The sequence below is a fragment of the Pongo pygmaeus genome, chromosome 20, assembly GCF_028885625.2.
Source record: "Pongo pygmaeus isolate AG05252 chromosome 20, NHGRI_mPonPyg2-v2.0_pri, whole genome shotgun sequence".
Classification (NCBI taxonomy): domain Eukaryota; kingdom Metazoa; phylum Chordata; class Mammalia; order Primates; family Hominidae; genus Pongo; species Pongo pygmaeus.
Genome location: NC_072393.2, coordinates 62,864,565 through 62,873,219, shown reverse-complemented (window position 1 = coordinate 62,873,219; position 8,655 = coordinate 62,864,565).

The following is an 8,655-nucleotide window of genomic DNA, read 5'->3' as shown; positions in this document are numbered from 1 at the left end:
GAAAATATCCTTTAAATATGAGGATAAAAATCAAGGTAATCTTAGAAACATGCAAAGCTATGAGAATTTTTATTGCCTACAACCTACATGACAACCAGTTCTAAAGGAACTCCTTCAGTCTGCAGGAATCATAGTGCAGGTCCAGGGATGAACCTGAGAAACAGTAAAGGAGTATATATAAAAGACAACATTTTCTTTCCTGATGGAATTGCTGTAAAACACTACCGACTCTTTAAAGAACAATAACCCCACAGGGAGTTTTTATACTGTAGGCAAAAGTAAAAATTATAAGAATTGCGCAAAGAAGGATATGGGGTAAATGGAATCAGTTATACACTCTTGGCTTTCTCCTCACTGAGACTGAAAAGGAAATTAATGAATTTTACAATATGTGAAGCCAGAAAATTAACTTTCCCCTCAGGGCTTAGTATAAGGTAGTGCCCCCCCCTCCCCACCCCGTAGTAGAAGTTAGAGAAGGATATTAAACAGCCTGTGCTCCTTCTGTGCTCCGTGAGCCGTATCTCTACTCCCCAGTTTCACATTCCTTAGAGCTCTGCGAATTCTTGCTTACCTCCCCAGCACAGCTGCAAGGTCATAAGATTGATAAGTATATGTTACACAACCATGTATTCCCAAGGATGTAAGACATGGGCTAACAACTGCCTTTCTTCTCACTTCTGTAAGTATGCTTCCTGCATCACGTAATTCCCACCACTGACTGTTGAAAAGGTGGCTGCTCTCTTTGTTCAGGGCTCAGGCTTTCCTGGACGCTAGTCCTACTGAGCCAGGTGATCATGTTAATAAAGGCTCTCCTGAACTCTGTTCGGTCTCTCCCATCTCTGATTGTCCCGCTACAAGACAGTTACCAAATCCTCCATCTGCATAACTCCATCAGCAAACCCTGCATTTACCTTCTGGGACAATGTGGAACTTTCCCTACATTTTTCTCCCTGTCTCATCCTTTCATCTATTTATTGCATATCTTAAAGTAGATGTTTTTCACCAAGTACACACTGGTATCTGGTGTTAATGAGGATGTCAGTAAATAATATTGGCACCACAGAAAATAAGTGTACATCTGTTCTTTGTCTTCCCAAATACTAATCTGTAAATTTCTTTAGGTTGTGACTTGAGGTCATCATAATCATTACCTTCTTCCCAATCCTGATTCAAACCTTGACCCATAATAGGTGCTTAATACCTAAACATATGAAGGAATAAAGAATGGATGCATATTCTAAGTTAATAAATAATCAGGAACAAATACATGGAAGGATCAGTACTGCCAGTTTAAACACACACAAACTGTGCTTCAAACATCTTGCACTATTTGCCAATAAACACCGTCTGAAGCCAAAGTTCAAGTTGGAATTTTCTGTTATAAATTGTTTTATCATAACTGTTTTACAGTCGTAATTGTTTTACAGAGCTTGGTCTTGGGCTATTTTTGTTACTTTATTTTTTAATTTATTTTTTCCAGTATTTTCTTGTATCTCTACAATGTTTTAAGCGTCAGCCAAGTCAGTATAAAACAGTAAAAATTGGAAAAAAAGTTGACATGATCTTCAAAATCATGGAATATTCAGTAAAATAAACGAAACTGACAGTAAATAAGCAAATAGAAATATAGCACAGTATTAATACATTGTGACACTGTAATATTAGAACATTTTAATAATACTGTTACTACCACATCACCTAAGACATTTGGAGGCAGTTTTATACAATTTTGATAGTTTTGGTAAGTTTTGATTTAAGCAATAATCTATCAAGAGAAAAAGTTCACACTTATTGCCCAGGGTTACTCAATGCTAGAGGCTTCATGTGGAGCTTCTGAAATTATGTATGGGAGACCCATGGAGCTGTCAATTGGGAAGAAAACGCCCCACATCATGATTACTATCCTCAATAGAAAAACCACGTTGGGTTTCAAATATCAGTGTCACACCCACATTTCCTCTGAAATACAGGTGCTGGTTTATAGCTAAGGTGCTTTCCACATGAGCATATTAATGTTGGGGGCCTCAGTTTTGGGGATGTAGCCAGGATTTACTTAACTGAAGGTTGAGGATTTCCTGGGGAAATAACAGAAACATTGTCTTGTATATGACACAGTAGATTGGAACAAGATTTTCTAATATGCAGTTTAGGGAATCGCATTTTAACTCTGTCCCTAAAACACAGTCATTCAGCCGTGAAAAAGTGGTCCACACTGACATTCCATTAACTCTCCTTGGCCTTGGAATTGAATAATGACTTGGGGAAGAGCTGAATGGGAAGGTGGGAGGTGTAGTGGTGTGGGCCCTTCTGAGTCTCTAAACCTGCTTTCTTACCTTTAACTTCTATCCATGGTGAATGATCCCAGGGAACAACAGATTGGACCCAACTAGGATCTCCCTTGGAGTGGATCAGACTGATGATCTCCACCATCCAAACGGTTCCTGAATAAAAAAGGTGTCACCTACTTCAATGTGACATTGACCCCACCACTACATCTTAAAGACACTGTGTTATTTCAGCAATAATGCCCCTGCCCATCAGTCCAACTGGTGTTTTCATTCCTTATCTTACTTTGTCTTAAGTGGATTAAACTGATGCTTTATTCTAGAGATACTCTGTTCCTTTCACTTTTATGTGGCCATCTTTACCCTGTTTTGTTGTAATACTCTTTTAAAAAACCAACTTTTAAAATGTTAAATTGTGGTAAAATACAAACAATTGACTGGCTTAACCATTTGTAAGTGTCCAGTTCAGTAAATATGCACATTGTCGTGCAACCATCACCACCATCCATCTCCAGAAACGTTTTTCTCTTTGCAAAATTGCAACTCCGTAAACATTAAAAACAACTCTTTCTATTCTCTTCCCATGAGTTCCTTGCAACCACCACACTACTTTCCCTATCTATAAATATTTCTATACCAGGTACCTCCTATGACTGGATCACACAATATTTATCCTTTCATGCCTGACTTTTACTTAGTATAGTGCCCTCAAGGTCCATCCATGTGGTACCATGTATTAGAACTTCCTCTCTTTTAAGGGCAACTAATATTCCATTGTATGTATATAGCACATTCTGTTTATCTGTTCATCCATCGATGGACACGTGGGCTGCTTCCACCTTTGGCCTGTTGGATGCCCTAATATTCTTGCTCCCACTGCTCAATATCATTTTATTTATTTTTATTTTTTATTTTATTTTTATTTTTTGAGACAGAGTCTCGCTCTGTCACCCAGGCTGGTGTGCAGTGGCACGATCTCGGCTCACTGCAAGCTCTGCCTCCCGGGTTCACGCCATTCTCCTGCCTCAGCCTCCCAAGTAGCTGGGACTACAGGTGCCCACCACCACGCCCAGCTAATTTTTTGTATTTTTTTAGTAGAGACGGGGTTTCACCGCGTTAGCCAGGATGGTCTTGATCTCCTGACCTCCTGATCCGCCTGCCTTGGCCTCCCAAAATGCTGAGATTACAGGCGTGAGCCACCGCGCCCAGCCTCAATATCATTTTAAAAAGAGCAAAACTGTCATGTGCAGCCAACATGGAGGGAACTGGAAGAAATTACGTTAAGTGAAATAAGCCCAGCCCAGTAAAACAATGGCACCAAATAGTCTTAATACACAGAATAGATCATTGAACCACTGCACACATGCACTTGCTAAATATTACAATATTTTCACTCCGATTTTCCCACCTCTCATATTCTTTCTCTAGTTACACTGTAGTATCCATTACACTCGAAATTCCCAGCTTCCCTGTATGTGCTTCTCCACCAGCGCTCTCTGCCTCAATGCATGACACCAACACGTGTCTACTATTCGTTGCCTGAAACCTCGGGCATATGTATGTGCCTTCTTCCTCATCCACGCCTAATATATGGTTCTCAGCTGGGGTAAACTGTGCCCACCTCAAGGGAAAACTAACAGTGACTGCAGACATTTTGAGTTATCACACTTGAGTATGCTACTGACTCCAGTGGGCAGGGGCCAGGGACGCAGCTAAACATCCTACAATGCACAGCACAGCCCTCTTCCCTCTGAAAATGTATTATGTGGCCCACATGTCTGTAGTGTAATAGATCGAAACACTGCCACCTGGCAAAGACCTTCCCCTCGACCGGACTTGACTTAGGCTTCCCTGAGCCCTCTTCCTGACTAGGCCTGGACTTCGGACATCTGTGTCCATCCTGGTTGTACCCAGTTTCAACAAGGGTAATGAGAATGCCCCCATCCTTGATACCTGATCAGATTTCCCATCTTCCACTCTTAATGTCTAAGTCTTTGGCCTGCCTCTAGCAAGGATTCTGCTCTGGATACCTAATCAAGTTGCTCTTTGTCATTTCCCACCCACTGACCGCCTTACTCTGATAATTGTCTACAAAAAACCAACTATCATTGCTATAATCAGAGTTGAGTTGGGTCTCTCTCCCCTGTTGCAATTGTCTTGGATAATCTTCCTCACCATTTACCCAAGTGTCAGAATATTTTTTCTTTTACATCTAACAATCTCACATTCACACTCAGCATCTAAGGATAAATGTTTATTTTTTCACCGAAATTCTTTCAATAATCAGTCCCCTCTAACCATCCTGCATGATCACTTAAATCTGCCTTAGCTTCTGTGGGATCTCATATCTCTCTATGTCTCTGCAATGCCCCAGTAATCACATTCATTTGCATTATGTTTAATTGTCTGGCTTAATCCGTCTCTCTGAGTAGAAGCTTTGCTAAAACACCACACTATTGGCACCTGTAGTCGCAGCTACTTGGGAGGCTGAGGCAGGAGAATGGTGTGAATCCAGGAGGGGGAGCTTGCAGTGAGCTGAGATCGCGCCACTGCACTCTAGCCTGGGTGACAGAGCGAGACTCCGTCTCAAAAACAAACAAACAAATGAAAAAAACCCACACTATCCACCAAAGCATACCCCAGTGCAGGGCATAAAGAAGGCACTCCATCAGTATCTTCGCCCCATCCCTTCCTGAGTTTCAGGTTCCACTTCCTTACCTGACTTTGGGTAAGAAAGTGTAATGACATCTTCATCCCTCAACACAGCTTCATCTTGCAACTGTCTCAGGTCTGTAAAATTATTGCTGGGAAAAGGAATCCCTTCGGTCCAGATAGATTCACCAGCCATCTAAAAAAACACCACAGCCTTCCCAGGTTTGTATTCATTGTACCTGTGCAATCTTAGAGGCACCACTTTTCTTGTTTTGCGACAGGTTAAGATGCAAAGGATGGAGAGATTGGGACAGGGTGGCCCAAGTTCATTTTGATACAGCTCCGATGACTGGAGGATTACCAGGCTTCTTGGTCTGGTGCTGATAGGATTAATGACATGGACACATGTGGAGTAGTTTTAAGGAGTGAAAAGTTTAATAGACAAGTAAGAAGGAAGAAAGAAGAGAACAGCTCCCCCATACTGAGTGACAAGGGACAGGAACAAAGACCCTGCGCGCGGCAGAAATGCAGTCCCTTATATCCGGAGGCTGGAGGAGGCAGTGTCTGGTTTGCATAGGGCCCAAAGGATTGGTTTGACCAGGTGTGTTATTTATGTAGCCTGGGAGAAACCAGGCCCTCCCACCATAGCTTTTTAATATGCAAATGTGTGTTGCCATGATGGTTTGAACACATGGTGTTACTTGGAGGTGGCCATCACACTTTGCACAGGTGGTAACAAGGAGAAGATGGTGGGAATCACCATATTGAGTGGACCCAGTTTCTAGTGGCCAGCATTTGCATATCAAAGCTTGTCAGCCCGGCCCTTGAAGCCGCCTTTTTGGTTAGAAAAGAGATTGTTTGGGGGTCATTTCTTATTACAGGAAAATCTCCACCAAGAACATTTACCCTTACTGTATGCCTAAAATGATTTCTTAATAACTCCTGTAATATCCCCTGCTCAAAGAGAAGTAAACCTAACTGCTGTTAGGGGGTGTTAGATGATGATTCTTTCTGGCTACTGTCTGCTGAAAAGGGGCGTGTGGTGGTGGGGGGACAGCAGTTGGGCCTTCTCCTGTGGTTGATCTAAGGTTCTCAGAAGAATGGCATGTCTATGTGTGGCTCTGCTCACAGCACCATTTAAAGTTTAATTGCTTCTATTAAACTTTATTTAATGTTTTATTAAATAAAACATTTAACTAAATATTAAAATATTAAACTATTTAATTTAAGGTGAAAAAATATAAATTTTACAAGAAGGCTTAAAATGTAGGGTTAGGATACAAGTATTAAAATTACCACCGTTAGTGGGGGGCCCTGTTAGACCATAACTGACAGTAGAGTTTGACACCTTTTAGTTACACCAATGGATTGCAATACTGGCTTGCCTCCACTAGATGTCGGTGTACATTACCAGAAACGTTAATATAGAAGTAACTTTTTCCTAGAGAAAAGCAGACATTTCCCCCTTAACCTGCCATTAGAAAATAACTAACTTTAGGCCTAGGCCATTTTTACAACTTGCAATATGATTGGGAGAAATACATTATTGGGTGGCTAAAATAACTTTAGCGTTAATTTTGACAATTCCTTTCCTTTAATTATTAAATTCTTTTATGACTTTTATACACCTTCTTACAACATCTTTAAACTTTTTGATTTGTCCTAAACATCCTTTCTTTAAACAACCAGTTATTTCCCTTTAGTACAAGAATTTACCATACAAAATCCTTCCTTATATAAAATCTCTTCCTTTATAACCTTTTCATAGTGTGTATCATATTACCAACCTTTAGTAAAAAGTCTTTTCAAACTTAATGACAGTATAACTTTCATGCTTCTTATCCATAACTATTAGTCCTGCTATAAGCAAAACAACCTTGACTAAATTTTTCCTGCAATTATTAATCCTGTTATAAGGATGATAATCAGGCAAAATATTACAGCAATTAGAATTTTACAACCAGAATTCCACATTGTGGGTGCCACAGTGTTTAGTTCTATTGCAAATAGTAGCTTGACTAGAACAATTTTCACAAGAGTGGCATAGTAAATAATTTTCATTTAAAACTTTACTTGCCAAGATATAACATGTCCCTGTGGGGATTTACAAAGTTACAAATGTGATTCTATGAATACTTAAATCTCTCTGCAAATATGCATTAAAAAGAAGTTCTAATATTTGACGATGACTTTGAGAGGAAAGTTTAGAAATAATAAAAAGTATTTGATAAGGTAGGAGTGGGACTCAGTAAGATGCGTAGCCCTCACTCAGTTACTTATCTTTTATTATTTTCAGCTTAAGATCTTCTTTTTTTTTTTTTTGAGATGGAGTCTTGTTCTGTCCCCCAGGCTGGAGTGCAGTGGCCTGATCTCGGCTCACTGCAACCTCCGCCTCCCGGGTTCAAGCGATTCTCCTGCCTCAGCCTCCTGAGTAGCTGGGACTACAGGTGCCCACCACCACGCCTGGCTAATTTGAATTAGTTTTTGTATTTTTAGTAGAGACAGGGTTTTACCATGTTAGTCAGGCTGGTCTCAATCTCCTGACCTCGTAATCTGCCCGCCTCGGCCTCCCAAAGTGCTGGGATTACAGGCATGAGCCACCGCACCCGGCCAAGATCTTCTATTTCTTCACACTGATATTGAGGACATTCCTGTGGACTGTCAGGGGTTGCTTCCTCAGCTTTGCAGGCTTTGGCTTGATTGTGATGTATTCACAAATTGATTCCTGTAACTTTTACTGCCCAAGGGGGTTGAGAGAACAACAGTGGTGGGCCTTTCCTAGCTTGGCTTAGGGAAGGTGACAGAGGTGAGAGTTTTACTAATACCAAATTTCTTGGGTTAAACAGAGGTGGTTCCTGCTGGAAGTGAGCTAGAGATTGGTTACATGCTTAACCAATTTAGAGGTTTCCTGCCTGAAAACAATTTCTGAGCACATGGATAAGTTTTATCCTTTCCCAAGTGAAAAGCTTGGTGAAGGATTTTAAGAACTTTTCATTGGCTGGAGGCTGGCAAATAGGGTTTGCCATCCTGACTGTAGCCATCCTGAGGGCTGAAAAGTATGCCCTAGAGAAGTAGCCTATTCTATTTTTGTAGGGGAATACTGAGGTTTAATTTCTCTTACAGAGCCTTTTTAGATTAGAAGGGGCTTGAAGTGTGTTAATACCTTGAAGCTTTCATGCCTTTGACTTAGCTGCCTGATCAGCTAATTTATTTCCTTCGGCTACCTTGTTTCCTTTTAATGTTCCTTAAAATGCATCCCTGCTATTTTTTTGTGGAAGAAAAACTGAGGATAATAACCTGCTAATTTCCTGGTGATACTTTATAGGAGATCCATTAGTGGTAAGAAAATATCTTTCCTTTTAAATGGCCCCAGCATGGAGAGCTATGAAAGCATACTTGGAGTTAGTGTAAATGTTAGCTGCCTTTCCTTTGCTTAATTTAGGTGCTCTTGTAAGAGCTATTAGCTCAGCTAATTGAGCATTTGTGCCTGGGGAAAGTGACTACTGCTTATCCTGCCTTATGTACATCTTGCTTTACCAGCTGTCAGCTAAGAGCTCCCCCTAGAGGACCGTGATTCTGCTACATGATGTGGGCTGTAAACCGTTAAATTATTTCCTAGGGTTAACTCGGAGGCTTTTTAAAATTATTTCCTAGTGTTAACTCGGAGGCTTTTCTGACTAGTAGAGCTATCATGACAATGGCTTGCAAGCATGTGTCA